The 20856-nt window shown below is 49.0% G+C and overlaps 1 protein-coding gene across 1 annotated transcript in view; it reads left to right on the top strand.

Annotated features, from left to right (window-relative positions):
* rab21 (RAB21, member RAS oncogene family) overlaps positions 1-20856 on the top strand; it is a 43738-nt gene that overhangs the window by 11686 nt on the left and 11196 nt on the right. The gene's annotated exons all lie outside the window — the stretch shown is intronic.

The raw sequence follows: 20856 nt of genomic DNA, 5'->3' as shown, positions 1-20856 counted from the left end.
GCCTAGATAATGTTCGGGTTGTGGAAAAGCTTAGCCTAGACGCGCTCGGGTTGTTAGCTTAGCCAGACGCTCGGGTTGTTAGCTTAGCCTAGACGTTGTTAGCCCTCGCGGTTGTTAGTTTAGCCTAGACGCGCTCGGGTTGTTAGCTTAGCCTAGACGCGCTCGGGTTGTTAGCTTAGCCTAGACGCGCTCGGGTTGTTAGCTTAGCCTAGACGCGCTCGGGTTGTTAGCTTAGCCTAGACGCGCTCGGGTTGTTAGCTTAGCCTAGACGCGCTCGGGTTGTTAGCTTAGCCTAGACGCGCTCGGGTTGTCCAGAGGTCAGCAAGGGTCAGGTTTAGAGAAAGTGTCCTGAACTGACCTGGCCTACCACCTCAGCCGTTTAACCTCCACAGTAATGGCTGCTGTGAAGTGTAGATAAAATATAGCCTTTTATTTTCTTCTTGCATGTAAACAGTGAGGCCTAGATATCACACGTGTTTACGTATGGTTAACCTAATCAACCGTCCATTTTTAGAAGAAAGGTTTCGTCTACTAACTCTGCATTGTAATCAATAGCTCTTCACTGGCTTTGTGCTGTCAGTGTTCTAAACTCTTCAACAAACCCTCCCACACAGGCTCCTGGTTTCTACATGTCAGAAAAGAAAAGGAAAGTGCCTGTTTTCTAGCACAGCTACCTCAGAGCCAAGTTGCTTTTGTTTCTAGTGAAAACGCTGCCTTGGCTGTAACCTGACCCTCCCACAAGTAGAGAGGAAGGAAGGAAGGAGTACGAACTAGGGTCCTATTCATTAGGACACACAAATGAAAACGAATGTGAGTGTTTCTTATTGGACTCCAGGTAGTAGTCCGCCCCCTCGTTTCCTTTCTGTTTCTTCCGTTTGTTGCCTAATGAACACAACCCAGGCCTATTGTTTTGGGTAACTGGGTCTTTTAGGTTCACACACTCCTCAGCTGAACAGTAAAGGAGAAATGGGGGGGGGGAAGAGAATAACTTGCAGTTCGTTAGCTGGAGAGGATTCATGTTTAGTTAATCATGACTGATTCTCATTTAAATACTCGTCCAGACTGTCAGCTCCATTAGGCAATGTTTGGACATAGTCCCATGATGACTAACTAGTATCCCAAATGGCACCCTATTTGCTATGTAGTGCACTACTTTAGACCAGGGCCCTATGGTCAAAGGTAGTGCATATATAGGGAATAGGATGCCATTTAGGACGCAGATCTGTAATCCAGCTTTGTTTCATCACACTCTAATATGAATATACGTTTTAGAATATTAATCTTTTAAGCTACAGAACCAAGGTAATATAATTCAGTCATGGTTGGTGAGTTGTGTGAATAACAGTCTGTGTTCCTCTGGTCCAGTAGACTACATGCTGGTGTTGTGTGAATAACAGTCTGTGTTCCTCTGGTCCAGTAGACTACATGCTGGTGTTGTGTGAATAACAGTCTGTGTTCCTCTGGTCCAGTAGACTACATGCTGGTGTTGTGTGAATAACAGTCTGTGTTCCTCTGGTCCAGTAGACTACATGCTGGTGTTGTGTGAATAACAGTCTGTGTTCCTCTGGTCCAGTAGACTACATGCTGGTGTTGTGTGAATAACAGTCTGTGTTCCTCTGGTCCAGTAGACTACATGCTGGTGTTGTGTGAATAACAGTCTGTGTTCCTCTGGTCCAGTAGACTACATGCTGGTGTTGTGTGTTCCTCTGGTCCAGTAGACTACATGCTGGTGTTGTGTGTTCCTCTGGTCCAGTAGACTACATGCTGGTGTTGTGTGAATAACAGTCTGTGTTCCTCTGGTCCAGTAGACTACATGCTGGTGTTGTGTGAATAACAGTCTGTGTTCCTCTGGTCCAGTAGACTACATGCTGGTGTTGTGTGTTCCTCTGGTCCAGTAGACTACATGCTGGTGTTGTGTGAATAACAGTCTGTGTTCCTCTGGTCCAGTAGACTACATGCTGGTGTTGTGTGAATAACAGTCTGTGTTCCTCTGGTCCAGTAGACTACATGCTGGTGTTGTGTGAATAACAGTCTGTGTTCCTCTGGTCCAGTAGACTACATGCTGGTGTTGTGTGTTCCTCTGGTCCAGTAGACTACATGCTGGTGTTGTGTGAATAACAGTCTGTGTTCCTCTGGTCCAGTAGACTACATGCTGGTGTTGTGTGAATAACAGTCTGTGTTCCTCTGGTCCAGTAGACTACATGCTGGTGTTGTGTGAATAACAGTCTGTGTTCCTCTGGTCCAGTAGACTACATGCTGGTGTTGTGTGAATAACAGTCTGTGTTCCTCTGGTCCAGTAGACTACATGCTGGTGTTGTGTGAATAACAGTCTGTGTTCCTCTGGTCCAGTAGACTACATGCTGGTGTTGTGTGAATAACAGTCTGTGTTCCTCTGGTCCAGTAGACTACATGCTGGTGTTGTGTGAATAACAGTCTGTGTTCCTCTGGTCCAGTAGACTACATGCTGGTGTTGTGTGTTCCTCTGGTCCAGTAGACTACATGCTGGTGTTGTGTGTTCCTCTGGTCCAGTAGACTACATGCTGGTGTTGTGTGAATAACAGTCTGTGTTCCTCTGGTCCAGTAGACTACATGCTGGTGTTGTGTGAATAACAGTCTGTGTTCCTCTGGTCCAGTAGACTACATGCTGGTGTTGTGTGTTCCCCTGGTCCAGTAGACTACATGCTGGTGTTGTGTGTAACAGTCTGTGTTCCTCTGGTCCAGTAGACTACATGCTGGTGTTGTGTGAATAACAGTCTGTGTTCCTCTGGTCCAGTAGACTACATGCTGGTGTTGTGTGAATAACAGTCTGTGTTCCCAGTAGACTACATGCTGGTGTTGTGTGTTCCTCTGGTCCATAGTACATGTGTCTGTGTTCCTCTGGTCCAGTAGACTACATGCTGGTGTTGTGTGAATAACAGTCTGTGTTCCTCTGGTCCAGTAGACTACATGCTGGTGTTGTGTGAATAACAGTCTGTGTTCCTCTGGTCCAGTAGACTACATGCTGGTGTTGTGTGTAACAGTCTGTGTTCCTCTGGTCCAGTAGACTACATGCTGGTGTTGTGTGTTCCTCTGGTCCAGTAGACTACATGCTGGTGTTGTGTGAATAACCAGTCTGTGTTCCTCTGGTCCAGTAGACTACATGCTGGTGTTGTGTGAATAACAGTCTGTGTTCCTCTGGTCCAGTAGACTACATGCTGGTGTTGTGTGAATAACAGTCTGTGTTCCTCTGGTCCAGTAGACTACATGCTGGTGTTGTGTGTTCCTCTGGTCCAGTAGACTACATGCTGGTGTTGTGTGTTCCTCTGGTCCAGTAGACTACATGCTGGTGTTGTGTGAATAACAGTCTGTGTTCCTCTGGTCCAGTAGACTACATGCTGGTGTTGTGTGAATAACAGTCTGTGTTCCTCTGGTCCAGTAGACTACATGCTGGTGTTGTGTGTTCCTCTGGTCCAGTAGACTACATGCTGGTGTTGTGTGAATAACAGTCTGTGTTCCTCTGGTCCAGTAGACTACATGCTGGTGTTGTGTGTTCCTCTGGTCCAGTAGACTACATGCTGGTGTTGTGTGAATAACAGTCTGTGTTCCTCTGGTCCAGTAGACTACATGCTGGTGTTGTGTGAATAACAGTCCCTCTGGTCCAGTAGACTACATGCTGGTGGTGTGAATAACAGTGCTGTGTTCCTCTGGTCCAGTAGACTACATGCTGGTGTTGTGTGAATAACAGTCTGTGTTCCTCTGGTCCAGTAGACTACATGCTGGTGTTGTGTGAATAACAGCTCCCTCTGGTCCAGTAGACTACATGCTGGTGTTGTGTGTTCCTCTGGTCCAGTAGACTACATGCTGGTGTTGTGTGAATAACAGTCTGTGTTCCTCTGGTCCAGTAGACTACATGCTGGTGTTGTGTGAATAACAGTCTGTGTTCCTCTGGTCCAGTAGACTACATGCTGGTGTTGTGTGTTCCCAGTCATGCTGGTCCTCTGGTCCAGTAGACTACATGCTGGTGTTGTGTGAATAACAGTCTGTGTTCCTCTGGTCCAGTAGACTACATGCTGGTGTTGTGTGAATAACAGTCTGTGTTCCTCTGGTCCAGTAGACTACATGCTGGTGTTGTGTGTCTGTGTTCCTCTGGTCCAGTAGACTACATGCTGGTGTTGTGTGTAACAGTCCTCTGGTCCAGTAGACTACATGCTGGTGTTGTGTGTTCCTCTGGTCCAGTAGACTACATGCTGGTGTTGTGTGAATAACAGTCTGTGTTCCTCTGGTCCAGTAGACTACATGCTGGTGTTGTGTGTTCCTCTGGTCCAGTAGACTACATGCTGGTGTTGTGTGTTCCTCTGGTCCAGTAGACTACATGCTGGTGTTGTGTGTTCCTCTGGTAACAGTCTGTGTTCCACTACATGCTGGTGTTGTGTGAATAACAGTGTGTTCCTCTGGTCCAGTAGACTACATGCTGGTGTTGGTGTTCCTCTGGTCCAGTAGACTACATGCTGGTGTTGTGTCTGTTCCTCTGGTCCAGTAGACTACATGCTGGTGTTGTGTGTTCCTCTGGTCCAGTAGACTACATGCTGGTGTTGTGTGTCTGTGTTGGTCCTCTGGGTCCAGTCCAGTAGACTACATGCTGGTGTTGTGTGTTCCTCTGGTCCAGTAGACTACATGCTGGTGTTGTGTGTTCCTCTGGTCCAGTAGACTACATGCTGGTGTTGTGTGTTCCTCTGGTCCAGTAGACTACATGCTGGTGTTGTGTGTTCCTGTTGTGTGTTCCAGTAGACTACATGCTGGTGTTGTGTGTTCCTCTGGTCCAGTAGACTACATGCTGGTGTTGTGTGTTCCTCTGGTCCAGTAGACTACATGCTGGTGTTGTGTGTTCCAGTAGACTACATGCTGGTGTTGTGTGTTCCTCTGGTCCAGTAGACTACATGCTGGTGTTGTGTGTTCCTCTGGTCCAGTAGACTACATGCTGGTGTTGTGTGTTCCTCTGGTCCAGTAGACTACATGCTGGTGTTGTGTGTTCCTCTGGTCCAGTAGACTACATGCTGGTGTTGTGTGTTCCTCTGGTCCAGTAGACTACATGCTGGTGTTGTGTGTTCCTCTGGTCCAGTAGACTACATGCTGGTGTTGTGTGTTCCTCTGGTCCAGTAGACTACATGCTGGTGTTGTGTGTTCCTCTGGTCCAGTAGACTACATGCTGGTGTTGTGTGTTCCCCTGGTCCAGTAGACTACATGCTGGTGTTGTGTGTTCCTCTGGTCCAGTAGACTACATGCTGGTGTTGTGTGTTCCTCTGGTCCAGTAGACTACATGCTGGACTGGAGCTTCTGCAGTGTTATAAAACCCAAACACGCATAACAATCATCCTTCTGTTGTGGGTCCCTGGGAAGTCATTGAAATGGCCAGTTAACGGCCTCCCAGGTGGCGCAGTGGTTAAGGGCGCTGTACTGCAGCGCCAGCTGTGCCACCAGAGACTCTGGGTTCGGGCCCAGGCTCTATCGTAACCGGCCGCGACCGGGAGGTCCGTGGGGCGACGCACAATTGGCCTAGCGTCGTCCGGGTTAGGGAGGGTTTGGCCGGTAGGGATATCCTTGTCTCATCGCGCACCAGCGACTCCTGTGGTGGGCCGGGCGCAGTGCACGCTAACCAAGGTTGCCAGGTGCACGGTGTTTCCTCCGACACATTGGTGCGGCTGGCTTCCGGGTTGGGTGCGCACTGTGTTAAGAAGCAGTGCGGCTTGGTTGGGTTGTGTATCGGAGGACGCATGACTTTCAACCTTCGTCTCTCCCGTACCCGTACGGGAGTTGTAGCGATGAGACGAGATAGTAGCTACTAAAAACAATTGGATACCACGAAATTGGGGAGAAAACGGGGTAAAATAAAAAATATATATTTTTTTTAAAAGGTCAGTTAATGATTCTATAATGATCTCATGGGTGTTGTGTTTTGAGGGAATATTCTTATTAGGTCACTATTATATAATACACTTTTATTATTTTTTTCTCCCATTTGCAATACAGCTGAATAGAGCTGTTTGAATCTCTTGAAAGGAACAATATTTCTAATCATTCACATGCAAATGAGGCCTAACTGCCATGTATAATGACATCACCACGTAAGATTTGATACAGAAGCAGGTGTTTTGCATCCACTTGAGTGATAAGCCCTCATTGAAAGCCAACACCCCCACCCCACAGTGCCTGAGAACAATAACCTCTCCAGCGCCCAGCATTTTCCTGGGGGAGGCAGCCGTGCCCTGGGCTGTCCTGGGGGGGAGGCAGCTGTGTCCTGGGGGTGGAGGCAGCCGTGCCCTGGGCTGTCCTGGGGTGGAGGCAGCTGTGTCCTGGGCTGTCCTGGGGGGAGGCAGCCGTGCCCTGGGGGGAGGCAGCCGTGCCCTGGGGGAGGCAGCCGTGCCCTGGGGGGAGGCAGCCGTGCCCTGGGCTGTCCTGGGGGAGGCAGCCGTGTCCTGGGCTGTCCTGGGGGAGGCAGCCGTGCTGTCCTGGGGGAGGCAGCCGTGCCCTGGGCTGTCCTGGGGGAGGCAGCCGTGTCCTGGGGGGAGGCAGCCGTGCCCTGGGCTGTCCTGGGGGGAGGCAGCCGTGCCCTGGGCTGTCCTGGGGGAGGCAGCCGTGCCCTGGGCTGTCCTGGGGGGGGCAGCCGTGCCCTGGGCTGTCCTGGGGGAGGCAGCCGTGCCCTGGGCTGTCCTGGGACGGGGGCAGCCGTGCCCTGGGCTGTCCTGGGACGGGGGGCAGCCGTGCCCTGGGCTGTCCTGGGGGAGGCAGCCGTGCCCTGGGCTGTCCTGGGGGAGGCAGCTGTGTCCTGGGGGGGCAGCCGTGCCCTGGGCTGTCCTGGGGGAGGCAGCTGGGCTGTCCTGGGGGAGGCAGCCGTGCCCTGGGCTGTCCTGGGGGAGGCAGCCGTGCCCTGGGCTGTCCTGGGGGGGGGAGGCAGCCGTGCCCTGGGCTGTCCTGGGGGGGAGGCCACAACCACGTGATGTATGGCAGATCAGGCATGGTCAGTGGAAAGGCCTTAGCAGCCAGCCAGAGATTTGTAATGATGTAAGTCTAGGTGAAAGGATCATCATCTAGCCCAGCTCACGTGAGAGGGGTTTGCTTCTGTGCTGCTAATAGCCTAATCTGCATGTTTCACATTCCCCCATGTTAAGCGTTATGGATCAGGATTGGAGGTGGATGCTGTAGGCCTATTTCAGTATATTTTCCCATGCAGGTTGGAGTTAACCTTGTTCCTGGATCTGTTTGTGCTGTCTTGCCAACTCTTATGGTTGAAATTAACACAGGATTGGCCTGGCAAGACAGCACAAACAGATCCAGGATCAGGCTAACCAGGACCAGTAAATCTGAATAGTGGGTTATTTTGGCTGGCAATTAGATGTTCTGGGCCCTGCTATGTGGGCCCAGCCCCTGGTCCTCTGCTGTACTGTACTATCTGGGCCCAGCCCCTGGTCCTCTGCTGTACTGTACTACCTGGGCCCAGCCCCTGGTCCTCTGCTGTACTGTACTGGGCCCAGCCCCTGGTCCTCTGCTGTACTGTACTACCTGGGCCCAGCCCCTGGTCCTCTGCTGTACTGTACTACCTGGGCCCAGCCCCTGGTCCTCTGCTGTACTGTACTATCTGGGCCCAGCCCTGGTCCTCTCTGTACTGGCCCCAGGCTCCTCTGCTGTACTGTACTATCTGGGCCCAGCCCCTGGTCCTCTGCTGTACTGTACTATCTGGGCCCAGCCCCTGGTTCTCTGGGTCTCTGCTGTACTGTACTATCTGGGCCCAGCCCTGCTGGTACTATCTGGGCCCAGCCCCTGGTCTGCTGTACTATCTGGGCCCAGCCCCTGGTCCTCTGCTGTACTGTACTATCTGGGCCCAGCCCCTGGTCCTCTGCTGTACTGTACTATCTGGGCCCAGCCCCTGGTCCTCTGCTGTACTGTACTATCTGGGCCCAGCCCCTGGTCCTCTGCTGTACTGTACTATCTGGGCCCAGCCCCTGGTCCTCTGCTGTACTGTACTATCTGGGCCCAGCCCCTGGTCCTCTGCTGTACTATCTGGGCCCAGCCCCTGGTTCTCTGCTGTACTGTACTATCTGGGCCCAGCCCCTGGTCCTCTGCTGTACTGTACTATCTGGGCCCAGCCCCTGGTCCTCTGCTGTACTATCTGGGCCCAGCCCCTGGTCCTCTGCTGTACTATCTGGGCCCAGCCCCTGGTCCTCTGCTGTACTATCTGGGCCCAGCCCCTGGTTCTCTGGGCCCAGCCCCCTGGTCCTCTCCTGTACTATCTGGGCCCAGCCCCTGGTCCTCTGCTGTACTGTACTATGGGCTGGTCCTCTGCTGCCCTGGGCCCCCCCTGGTCCTCTGTACTGTACTATCTGGGCCCAGCCCCTGGTCCTCTGCTGTACTGTACTATCTGGGCCCTGGTCCTCTGCTGTACTATCTGGGCCCAGCCCCTGGTCCTCTGCTGTACTATCTGGGCCCAGCCCCTGGTCCTCTGCTGTACTATCTGGGCCCAGCCCCTGGTCCTCTGCTGTACTATCTGGGCCCAGCCCCTGGTCCTCTGCTGTACTATCTGGGCCCAGCCCCTGGTTCTCTGCTGTACTGTACTATCTGGGCCCAGCCCCTGGTCCTCTGCTGTACTGTACTATCTGGGCCCAGCCCCTGGTCCTCTGCTGTACTGTACTATCTGGGCCCAGCCCCTGGTCCTCTGCTGTACTATCTGGGCCCAGCCCCTGGTCCTCTGCTGTACTATCTGGGCCCAGCCCCTGGTCCTCTGCTGTACTGTACTATCTGGGCCCAGCCCCTGGTCCTCTGCTGTACTGTACTATCTGGGCCCAGCCCCTGGTCCTCTACTGTACTATCTGGGCCCAGCCCCTGGTTCTCTGCTGTACTGTACTATCTGGGCCCAGCCCTCTGCTGGTCCTGGGCCCAGCCCCTGGTCCTCTGCTGTACTATATCTGGGCCCAGCCCCTGGTCCTCTCCTGTACTATCTGGGCCCAGCCCCTGGTCCTCTGGTCCTGCTGTACTGTACTATGGGCCCAGCCCCTGGTCCTCTGCCTATCTGGGCCCAGCCCCTGGTCCTCTGTACTGTACTATCTGGGCCCAGCCCCTGGTCCTCTGCCTGTACCCCCAGCCCCTGGTCCTCTGCTGTACTGTACTATCTGGGCCCCCTGGTCCTCTGCTGTAGCCCCTGGTCCTCTGCTGCTGTACTATCTGGGCCCAGCCCCTGGTCCTCTCCTGTACTACTGGGCCCAGCCCCTGGTCCTCTGTACTGTACTATCTGGGCCCAGCCCCTGGTCCTCTGCTGTACTGTACTATCTGGGCCCAGCCCCTGGTCCTCTGCTGTACTGTACTATCTGGGCCCAGCCCCTGGTCCTCTGCTGTCCTCTGCTGTACTGTACTATCTGGGCCCAGCCCCTGGTCCTCTGCTGTACTGTACTATCTGGGCCCTGGTCCCTGGTCCTCTGCTGTAGCCCCCAGCCCCTGGTCCTCTCCTGTACTATCTGGTCCCAGCTCCAAGCAGAGGGACCTAGCCTAATTATAGTGTCATGTTTATTGGACAACCTGTTGATATGACAACTTAACAGAACCATACCGAGACAAAGTGTTGATGACCAACCAAGAATCCGACCAACACCCCTGGTGAGACAAAACCGCGTCTCGTCAGTGAAGAGCACTTTTTTCCAGTCCTGTCTGGTCCAGCAACGGTGGGCTTGTGCCCATAAGCGACGTTGTTGCCAGTGATGTCTGGTGAGGACCTGCCTTACAACAGGCCTCCAGCCTCTCTCAGCTTATTGCGAACAGTCTAAACACTGATGGAGGGATTGTGTGATCCTGGTGTAACTCAGGCAGTTGTTGCCATCCTGTACCTGTCCTGCAGGTGTGATGTTAGGATGTACTGGTCCTGTGCAGGTGTTACACGTGGTCTGCCACTGCGAGGACGATCGGCTCTCCGTCCTGTCTCCCTGTAGCGCTGTCTTAGGCGTCTCACAGTACGGACATGGCCACATCTGCAGTCCTCATGCCTCCTTGCAGCATGCCTAAGGCACGTTCACACAGATGAGCAGGGACCCTGGGCATCTTTTCTTTTGGTGTTTTTCAGAGTCAGTGGAAAGGCCTCTAGTGTCCTACGTTTTCATAACTGTGACCTTAATTGCCTACCGTCTGTAAGCTGTTAGTGTCTTAACGACCGTTCCACAGGTACATGTTCATTAATTGTTTATGGTTCATTGAACAAACATGGAAAACGGTGTTAAAATCCTTTACAATGAAGGTCTGTGAAGTTATTTGGATTTTTATGAATTATCTTTGAAAGACAGAGCCCTGAAAAGGGGACTTTTTATTAGTTTATTTTTCTTAACTTTTTAAAGCATTTTTGGTTAAGTGCTTGTAAGTAAGCATTTCACTGTAAGGTCTATTCGGCGCATGTGACAAATACAATTTGATTTAGTGCACTACTTTTGACCAGAGCCCTACATCTACCTTGAATTCTCCATCTGAATCCATCCATCCAGACTTTACAGTGATATCACTAACAGTCCCTGGGAGAAGCTATTGTAATACTCCATCCCATACAGTGATATCACTAACAGTCCCTGAGAGAAGCTATTGTAATACTCCATCCCATACAGTGATATCACTAACAGTCCCTGAGAGAAGCTATTGTAATACTCCATCCCATACAGTGATATCACTAACAGTCCCTGAGAGAAGCTATTGTAATACTCCATCCCATACAGTGATATCACTAACAGTCCCTGAGAGAAGCTATTGTAATACTCCATCCCATACAGTGATATCACTAACAGTCCCTGAGAGAAGCTATTGTAATACTCCATCCCATACAGTGATATCACTAACAGTCCCTGAGAGAAGCTATTGTAATACTCCATCCCATACAGTGATATCACTAACAGTCTCTGAGAGAAGCTATTCTTACACTCCATCCCATACAGTGATATCACTAACAGTCTCTGATGAGAAGCTATTGTTACCTCCATCCGCTGTGATTGATGCCACTAAGCAGTCCCTGAGAAATGCATTAAATATAATCCCTTTAGATGGATAGGCTCAGAACAGTCTCTGAGAGGGGCTATTGTAATCCCAAATGACCCACTCATAGTCTCCTATATAGTGCATTCTAATATGACCCCATGGAAGTAGATATCACTAACAGTCTCAGAGAGAAGCTATTCAAAATCTGTATGTTAATTTTCCTTGCCTTTTTTTGGAAGGAAACATTTCAAAATGCATTTAAACCTTTAGATGGATCCAGGCTACAGAGATGCAGGAGGCTATTGGAGAGGAGGCTTCCTGTTGACCCTCTAGCTGCTATTTCAGGAAGATTCATGACCCTGGGATTTAGATGGAAAGCTCAGAAATAATGTCAGGTTGACAGGCCCTCATGATGTAATGGGAGGTATTAATGTCAGGTTGACAGGCCCTCATGATGTAATGGGAGGTATTAATGTCAGGTGACAGAGGCCCTCATGATGTAATGGGAGGTATTAATGTCAGGTTGACAGGCCCTCATGATGTAATGGGAGGTATTAATGTCAGGTTGAAGGCCCTCATGATGTAATGGGAGGTATTAATGTCAGGTTGACAGGCCCTCATGATGTAATGGCAGGTTTTAATGTCAGGTTGACAGGCCCTCATGATGTAATGGGAGGTTGACAGGCCCTCATGATGTAATGGGAGGTATGACAGGGCCTCATGATGTAATGGGAGGCTGACAGGCCCTCATGATGTAATGGGAGGTTGACAGGCCCTCATGATGTAATGGGAGGTTTTGATGTCAGGTTGACAGGCCCTCCTGATGTAATGGGAGGATTTAATGTCAGGTTGACAGGCTCTCATGATGTAATGGGAGGTTGACAGGCCCTCATGATGTAATGGGAGGTTGACAGGCCCTCATGATGTAATGGGAGGTTGACAGGCCCTCATGATGTAATGGGAGGTATTAATGTCAGGTTGACAGGCCCTCATGATGTAATGGGAGGTATTAATGTCAGGTTGACAGGCCCTCATGATGTAATGGGAGGTATTAATGTCAGGCTGACAGGCCCTCATGATGTAATGGCAGGCTGACAGGCCCTCATGATGTAATGGGAGGTTGACAGGCCCTCATGATGTAATGGGAGGCTGACAGGGCCTCATGATGTAATGGCAGGCTGACAGGCCCTCATGATGTAATGGGAGGTTGACAGGCCCTCATGATGTAATGGGAGGTTTTGATGTCAGGTTGACAGGCCCTCCTGATGTAATGGGAGGTTGACAGGCCCTCATGATGTAATGGGAGGTTGACAGGCCCTCATGATGTAATGGGAGGTTGACAGGCCCTCATGATGTAATGGGAGGTTGACAGGCCCTCATGATGTAATGGGAGGTATTAATGTCAGGTTGACAGGCCCTCATGATGTAATGGGAGGTATTAATGTCAGGTTGACAGGCCCTCATGATGTAATGGGAGGTTGACAGGCCCTCATGATGTAATGGGAGGTTGACAGGCCCTCATGATGTAATGGGAGGTATTAATGTCAGGTTGACAGGCCCTCATGATGTAATGGGAGGTTGACAGGCCCTCATGATGTAATGGCAGGTATTAATGTCAGGTTGACAGGCCCTCATGATGTAATGGGAGGTTGACAGGCCCTCATGATGTAATGGGAGGTTGACAGGCCCTCATGATGTAATGGGAGGTTGACAGGCCCTCATGATGTAATGGGAGGTTGACAGGCCCTCATGATGTAATGGGAGGTTGACAGGCCCTCATGATGTAATGGGAGGTTGACAGGCCCTCATGATGTAATGGGAGGTTGACAGGCCCTCATGATGTAATGGGAGGTTGACAGGCCCTCATGATGTAATGGGAGGTTGACAGGCCCTCATGATGTAATGGGAGGTTTTAGGTGTCCGTTTACAGACCTTTTACTTGGTGACTTCAAGGTGGTCAGTCAATAATGACCTCCGTAGAGAATGACTGCTAAGTGTGTTTATATTGATCAGATCTAATAGAAGCATATGAGAGAGAGAGGCTGTGCCTTGGTACTGTACAGTGTATAGGTCTAATGGGCTGTGCCTTGGTACTGTACAGTGTATAGGTCTAATGGGCTGTGCCTTGGTACTGTACAGTGTATAGGTCTAATGGGCTGTGCCTCGGTACTGTACAGTGTATAGGTCTAATGGGCTGTGCCTCGGTACTGTACAGTGTATAGGTCTGACAGGCTGTGCCTCGGTGATGTACAGTGTATAGGTCTAATGGGCTGTGCCTCGTGATGTACAGTGTATAGGTCTAATGGGCTGTGCCTCGGTGACTGTAAGTGTATAGGTCTGAATGGGCTGTGCCTGACAGGCCCTCGGTACTGTACAGTGTATAGGTCTAATGGGCTGTGCCTCGGTACTGTACAGTGTATAGGTCTAATGGGCTGTGCCTCGGTACTGTACAGTGTATAGGTCTAATGGGCTGTGCCTCGGTACTGTACAGTGTATAGGTCTAATGGGCTGTGCCTTGGTACTGTACAGTGTGGTCTAGGTCCTAATGGGCTGTGCCTCGGTACTGTACAGTGTATAGGTCTAATGGGTTGTGCTGTAAGTGTATAGGTCTAATGGGCTGTGCCTCGGTACTGTACAGTGTCTAATGGGCTGTGCCTCATGTACAGTGTATAGGTCTAATGGGCTGTGCCTCGGTACTGTACAGTGTATAGGTCTAATGGGCTGTGCCTCGGTACTGTACAGTGTATAGGTCTAATGGGCTGTGCCTCGGTACTGTACAGTGTATAGGTCTAATGGGCTGTGCCTCGGTACTGTACAGTGTATAGGTCTAATGGGCTGTGCCTTGGTACTGTACAGTGTATAGGTCTAATGGGCTGTGCCTCGGTACTGTACAGTGTTTAGGTCTAATGGGCTGTGCCTCGGTACTGTACAGTGTATAGGTCTAATGGGCTGTGCCTCGGTACTGTACAGTGTATAGGTCTAATGGGCTGTGCCTCGGTACTGTATAGGTCTAATGGGCTGTACTGTACAGTGTAGGTCTAATGGGCTGTGCCTCGGTACTGTACAGTGTATAGGTCTAATGGGCTGTGCCTTGGTACTGTACAGTGTATAGGTCTAATGGGCTGTGCCTCGGTACTGTACAGTGTATATGTCTAATGGGCTGTGCCTCGGTACTGTACAGTGTATAGGTCTAATGGGCTGTGCCTCGGTACTGTACAGTGTAGGTCTAATGGGCTGTGCCTTGGTACTGTACAGTGTATAGGTCTAATGGGCTGGGAAATGAAGATCAATCCTGACTGGAAAGGAAGCTTTCATGTCCTGCTTTTCCATAAGCTTCTATGTCTTCCACTCCATCGCTTGTTACACGAGGAACAAAGCCATGATATCCATCTGATGAGGAAGAGATTTGGTAAGGAAACTGTTCAAGGGGATTGGATCAGATTGTTGTAGGAGGTTAAACATCGCTGTAGGTTAAACATCGCTGTGGGAAGCTTGGACGCTGACCCTGGGGATTGGATCAGATTGTTGTAGGGGGTTAAACATCGCTGTAGGTTAAACATCGCTGTAGGAAGCTTGGACTTTGACCTGAGCTGACCCTGTAGACTTGGATCAGCTGCTTGTACAGTAAAATTAGCAGACAGAGTTGTAGGCCCAAGCCTGGCCATCTGACCTGAGCTGACCCTGATAGGGCCTCCAGCTGCCTGGCCATCTGCAGACAGATCCACGGGCCCACGGCCTGGCCATCTGCCGACAGATCCACGGGCCCACGGCCTGGCCATCTGCCGACAGATCCACGGGCCCACGGCCTGGCCATCTGCCGACAGATCCACGGGCCCACGGCCTGGCCATCTGCCGACAGATCCACAGATTCATGAATGTGGTAAACCATCAATTTCAAACTGTTTTTCCACAGTCATTAATGGGGTAAACCATGATGTCATTATGGGGTATTGTGATGTCATTACGGGGTATTGTGATGTCATTATGGGGTATTGTGATGTCATTACGGGGTATTGTGTGTAGATTGATGAGGGGGGGAGAAAAACAATTTAATCAATTTTAGAATAAGTCTGAATAAGTCTGTATGTAACTAACAGTAAAACGGAAAAAAATCACTGCGGTCTGAATGCTTTCTGAATGCGCTGTATGTGATAGGACTACCATTTGTAAAACGCAACAAAATGACTGCGGTCTGAATGCTTTCTGAATGCGCTGTATGTGATAGGACTACCATTTGTAAAACGCAACAAAAAGACTGCGGTCTGAATGCTTTCTGAATGCGCTGTATGTGATAGGACTACCATTTGTAAAACACAACAAAAAGACTGCGGTCTGAATGCTTTCTGAATGCGCTGTATGTGATAGGACTACCATTTGTAAAACACAACAAAATGACTGCGGTCTGAATGCTTTCTGAATGCGCTGTATGTGATAGGACTACCATTTGTAAAACACAACAAAATGACTGCGGTCTGAATGCTTTCTGAATGCGCTGTATGTGATAGGACTACCATTTGTAAAACACAACAAAATGACTGCGGTCTGAATGCTTTCTGAATGCGCTGTATGTGATAGGACACCATTTGTAAAACACAACAAAATGACTGCGGTCTGAATGCTTTCTGAATGCGCTGTATGTGATAGGACTACCATTTGTAAAACACAACAAAATGACTGCGGTCTGAATGCTTTCTGAATGCGCTGTATGTGATAGGACTACCATTTGTAAAACACAACAAAATGACTGCGGTCTGAATGCTTTCTGAATGCGCTGTATGTGATAGGACTACCATTTGTAAAACACAACAAAATGACTGCGGTCTGAATGCTTTCTGAATGCGCTGTATGTGATAGGACTACCATTTGTAAAACGCAACAAAATGACTGCGGTCTGAATGCTTTCTGAATGCGCTGTATGTGATAGGACTACCATTTGTAAACACAACAAAATGACTGCGAATGTCTGAATGCTTTCTGAATGCGCTGTATGTGATAGGACTACCATTTGTAAAACACAACAAAATGACTGCGGTCTGAATGCTTTCTGAATGCGCTGTATGTGATAGGACTACCATTTGTAAACACAACAAAATGACTGCGGTCTGAATGCTTTCTGAATGCGCTGTATGTGATAGGACTACCATTTGTAAAACACAACAAAATGACTGCGGTCTGAATGCTTTCTGAATGCGCTGTATGTGATAGGACTACCATTTGTAAAACACAACAAAATGACTGCGGTCTGAATGCTTTCTGAATGCGCTGTATGTGATAGGACTACCATTTGTAAAACACAACAAAATGACTGCGGTCTGAATGCTTTCTGAATGCGCTGTATGTGATAGGACTACCATTTGTAAAACACAACAAAATGACTGCGGTCTGAATGCTTTCTGAATGCGCTGTATGTGATAGGACTACCATTTGTAAAACACAACAAAATGACTGCGGTCTGAATGCTTTCTGAATGCGCTGTATGTGATAGGACTACCATTTGTAAAACACAACAAAATGACTGCGGTCCCATACAGCACAAAAAAAAAAGCCGTGCTTACTGGGGTGTAACCTACCATGTCGGCGTAACCGATGTGAAACGGCTAGCTAGTTAGCGGTGGTGCGCGTTAATAGCGTTTCAATCGGTGACGTCACTAGCTCTGAGACCTTGAAGTAGTTGTTCCCCTTGCTCTGCAAGGGCCGCGGCTTTTGTGGAGCGATGGGTAACGATGCTTCGAGGGTGGCTGTTGTCTATGTGTGCAGAGGGTCCCTGGTTCGAGCCCAGGTAGGGGCGAGGAGTGGGACAGAACATATACTGTGACATCGGCCCTCAATGGAATGTTATGAATGCCCATCCGTGTGTGAATGCTCGTGTGGAATGTTATGAATGCCCACCCGTGTGTGAATGCTCATGTGGAATGTTATGAATGCCCATCCGTGTGAGAATGCTCATGTGGAATGTTATGAATGCCCATCCGTGTGAATGCTCATGTGGAATGTTATGAATGCCCATCTGTGTGTGAATGCTCATGTGGAATGTTATGAATGCCCATCTGTGTTAATGCTCATGTGGAATGTTATGAATGCCCATCTGTGTGTGAATGCTCATGTGGAATGTTATGAATGCCCACCCGTGTGAGAATGCTCATGTGGAATGTTATGAATGCCCACCCGTGTGTGAATGCTCATGTGGAATGTTATGAATGCCCATCCGTGTGTGAATGCTCATGTGGAATGTTATGAATGCCCATCCGTGTGTGAATGCTCATGTGGAATGTTATGAATGCCCATCCGTGTGTGAATGCTCATGTGGAATGTTATGAATGCCCATCCGTGTGTGAATGCTCATGTGGAATGTTATGAATGCCCATCCGTGTGTGAATGCTCATGTGGAATGTTATGAATGCCCACCCGTGTGTGAATGCTCATGTGGAATGTTATGAATGCCCATCCGTGTGTGAATGCTCATGTGAATGCTCATCCGTGTGTTAGGCCCACCGTCTGTAAAAACAGGTCGTTGCATTGGCTTCATTAGTCCTGATTCCTGTGTCTAATCAATCTGGCTATTTAAACTCTGAATATCAGCTACCTGACTTTATCAGGAGGAGATATATCCTGAGTCTATTTGTAATGTTGTTTACACAGCGAGAAATGCACAAGTATTTTCTTTTTCGCTATGATCAGCTCGTTAAAAAAAATGTACGGATACAAAACTTGAAACCGCTGATTTCTAAAAGTTTCAGTCTCGTTACTTTGTCGTCCATTTTATCTCCAGTCTGAAGGCTACAGAACATGCCGCATACTCTTTCTACCGTATCCTATATCTGCTACATGATTGATGTTAGATTAGTTTTTTTTGTCGTGGTGTTGGTGGAAAGCTGCAGCGACCGATCTCTCCAACAGCATGCTGGGAAGGGACAAGATAAATATTTTATGCCCCTGCCTTTGACAAAGTGGGCACTTCTTATCACCGGGCGACATCCGCGCTCACCTAAAAAAGCCAATATGCCACTGGTTGAGAGAAATTGTCATTGTTTTTGGGCAGAATTATGTGAGGTTTTATGTGTTTGGGAATGTGTCTTGGTCAGTTGAGCTCAGAAAATGTCGACCTTGTCAATCTTGCCTGATAAGAGGTCCGACCCTGGTCTCACCTCATCTCTCTCTCTCTCTCTCTCTCTCTCTCTCTCTCTGTCAGAGCTCTTTGTCTCTCTCCCTCAGACCCCAATTCTCCTCAGGGCACTTTATTTATTCCTCTGTTAGTCTCCACCTCTTCAGAGCAGACAAAAGCTTTTTTATTGGTCAGTCAGTCATCAATGGGCTGGTCCTGGCTGAGAGACCGAGGCTCCAGGCAGACATCCAGGCCATTAGCTCTGCCCAGAGCCGACTATAGATCTTGGTCAGGTCTAGACGCTAAGGATGCTGGGTAAAAATACCCTCCTGCTGGAGAAAGTCTGCCTGTGATTGTGATGTGGTATGTTGTCTGAGTTCACACCTTTTTTTTTAAACTTTCGTTGTTAGTTTCTGTCTTGGAGGAGAACGAGATGCTTTAGAGGTAACTGGTTTAGTTGTGAGGCAGAGAGTCTGTCTTTATGCCCTCCTCCACCAAGGCACATTTTGAACATGTCTCTACCCTAACTGGGCATCTGGATGCCTGGGTGAAGCGTGTGGAAATGGCCTGGTCTGTGTTGTCTTTATAGCTGCAGAAAGAAAAACCATAGCGACAGGTCAACATTTGAGAGGTGTTGCGTCATGTATGAACTGAACACTGATGGTCAATAATTGACCCTGGCTGTCATACCTCACACAGTAGGCTTCGTCTTCAGACTACTTTCCCTGACATTCATTAGTTAGGAATCTGTATCCAAATAAAAACTACATCTAAATGCTCCCCAATGTATTTTTAATTCCATTTTTTTTTTTTACCCCTTTTTCTCCCCAATTTCGGGGTATCCAATTTAACCAGGGCCCGTGCCAATTGGTAGTTGGTCTTGTCCCATCGCTGCAACTCCCGTACGGACTCGGGAGAGGCGAAGGTCGAGAGCCGCAGGGCTTCCGAAACACGACCCCGCCAAGCCACACTTCTTCTTGACACAATGTTCGCTTAACCCAAAAACCAGCCGCACCAATGTGTCGGAGGGAACACCGTACAGCTGACAACTGTGCATCTCCCTCAGCCCGCCACGAGGAGCGTGATGGGACGAGGACAGCCCATGTGACCAAACCCTCCCCTAATCCGGATGACGCTGGGCCAATTGTGCTCCGCCTCATGGGTCTCCCGGATCGCGGTCGCCTGCGACACAGCCTGGAATCGAACCGGGGTCTGTAGTGACGCAGCTAGCACCGCTGCTCCTCAGTGTTTTAACAAGACCTAGTAATCCCATCAGTATCCTCAGGTATTCCTGGATTAGACTACTCGACTGTTCTGTTGTACTATCTGGTTACCATGGATACAGGGGACTGACTGGAATTCTAGAACCCTGCTGAGCAACACCTGATTGTGATCATGTGCTTGTGGACTGAGAGCGGTGATGCAATGTGTCCTCAGATAGCCTAGTATATCTGGCTGGGCCTTAATGACATTAGCAGATGTTGTTGTATCTTCATGCTGTTTTGAGCTATTTTAAAACTCATTATCTGTTTCTCACTGTTTCTCTCTCTCTCCAACTGTCAGTTCTTGTAAAAATCTAAAGCTCCGAGGCAGGCAGATGCTGAGATGTCAGTCTGAGAAAGAAATGAGGATCTCCTTTCTGGTAATCTTTCCTCTGACGGTCGGGTGAATTATAAAGTTACTGCCTAGCCTTTCCTGAGTAGAACACCCATACAACTGTCTTCCTATTCCGCCTTCATTTCTCAACAGAACTCTTCATTATGGAATCTCTTTATGTCTTAACCTGTTGCGACGAGCAATCCCGTATCTGGGATCCTATTTATAGCCTCAAGCTCATTACCATAACGCAACGTTAACTATTCATGAAAATCTCAAATGAAATGAAATAAATATATTAGCTCTCAAGCTTAGCCTTTTGTTAACAACACTGTCATCTCAGATTTTCAAAATATGCTTTTGAACCATAGCTAAACAAGCATTTGTGTAAAGTTCATAAATGACCAGCATGGTCGAATAATAATAAAAGATGATGTCTATTGATAGCCTAGCATAGCATTAAGCCTAGCATTCAGCATGCAACATTTTCACAAAAACAAGAAAGCATTCCAATAAAATCATTTACCTTTGAAGAACTTCAGATGTTTTCAATGAGGAGACTCAGTAGATAGCAAATGTTCAGTTTTTCCAAAAATATTATTTGTGAAGGACAAATCGCTCTGTTTTGTTCATCACGTTTAGGTAAGAAAAAACCTGAAAATTAAGTCATTATAACGCAAACTTTTTTCCAAATTAACCCCATAATATCGACAGAAACATGGCAAACGTTGTTTAGAATCAATCCTCAAGGTGTTTTTCAGGTGTTTTTCACATATCTATCGATGATAAATCATTCATGGCAGTTTGGTTTCTCCTCTTAAGAAATGGAACGCGCATGGACCTGGAGATTACGCAATAACAGAACATGGCCAAGATGTTAAAATGTTCATAAATGACCAGCATGGTCGAATAATAATAAAAGATGATGTCTGCCCCTGTTCACCAGGGCCCGTGTCTCAGCTGATGTCTGCCCCTGTTCACCAGGGCCCGTGTCTCAGCTGATGTCTGCCCCTGTTCACCAGGGCCCGTGTCTCAGCTGATGCCTGTCCCTGTTCACCAGGGCCCGTGTCTCAGCTGACGCCTGTCCCTGTTCACCAGGGCCCGTGTCACAGCTGACGCCTGTCCCTGTTCACCAGGGCCCGTGGCACAGCTGTTGGCTGTCCCTGTTCACCAGGGCCCGTGTC

Source organism: Oncorhynchus nerka, linkage group LG8, assembly GCF_034236695.1.
Source record: "Oncorhynchus nerka isolate Pitt River linkage group LG8, Oner_Uvic_2.0, whole genome shotgun sequence".
Taxonomy (NCBI): Eukaryota; Metazoa; Chordata; class Actinopteri; order Salmoniformes; family Salmonidae; genus Oncorhynchus; species Oncorhynchus nerka.
Note: the sequence above shows the minus strand (reverse complement) of the source record. Positions and strands in the feature narration are given on the sequence as shown.